Source organism: Chiloscyllium plagiosum, unplaced genomic scaffold (genome assembly GCF_037043375.1).
Source record: "Chiloscyllium plagiosum isolate Xiang-an unplaced genomic scaffold, Cpla_swu_hap1 HiC_scaffold_21, whole genome shotgun sequence".
Taxonomy (NCBI): domain Eukaryota; kingdom Metazoa; phylum Chordata; class Chondrichthyes; order Orectolobiformes; family Hemiscylliidae; genus Chiloscyllium; species Chiloscyllium plagiosum.
Window position 1 is genome coordinate 70,996,587 of NW_028270159.1, and position 728 is coordinate 70,997,314.

The window sequence follows — 728 nt, forward strand, 5'->3', positions numbered from 1 at the left end:
GACGGAAAGTTCGGTTAGTGGTCGGAGGAGGAAAGAAATCTCTGAGAACGGGTGGATTTGAATTCTGACATATGAAGCACAGAGATGTGACCGAGCAGAGCTTGAAGGAAAAAAAAACACATCACCTTGGAGAAAATCACCATGTTAAAACAACTGATTCCTTTGTGTTTCACAAAAGCCTGGGACACATAGAGCAATTACTGTCGTGACTCGGATTCGAACCGAGGTTGCTGCGGCCACAACACAGAGTACTAACCACTATACGATCACGGCACCCACCGATGGACACACTAACCACTAGCAATAAGTAAAGTATCATTAGAAATGCTAGGCAGAGCACCAAATGCAAAATATCAGTGCTTAGCGAACAGTGGCAGATATATGGGAACTCAGAATGGGCTGACCGTTTAACATCGGTGCCCACAGAGGCTGTGGTGATTCCATCGTTAATGTACCGAAGGCTGAGATAAATAGATTTCTCCAAAGCATTAAAGACTCCGGGGACATTGCAGCTCTTGTTACCTGCACAACCACCAATATCATTTATGGTATCCGTTGCTCCCGGTGCGGTCTCCTCTCCATTGGGGAGACTGGACACCTCCTAGCAGAGCGCTTTATGGAACATCTCTGGGACACCCGCACCAATCAACCACACCCCCCTGTGGACCAACATTTCAACTCCCCCTCCCACTCTGCCGAGGACATGGAGGTCCTGGGCCTCCTTCACC

At 48.5% G+C, this 728-nt stretch overlaps 1 non-coding gene across 1 annotated transcript; it reads right to left on the reverse strand.

The window, feature by feature from the left end:
- Positions 1-201: 201 nt before the first annotated feature.
- On the reverse strand, positions 202-273 carry trnah-gug (transfer RNA histidin (anticodon GUG)). The gene has a single exon. It is a non-coding gene; the product is annotated as a tRNA-His (tRNA).
- Positions 274-728: the final 455 nt, after the last annotated feature.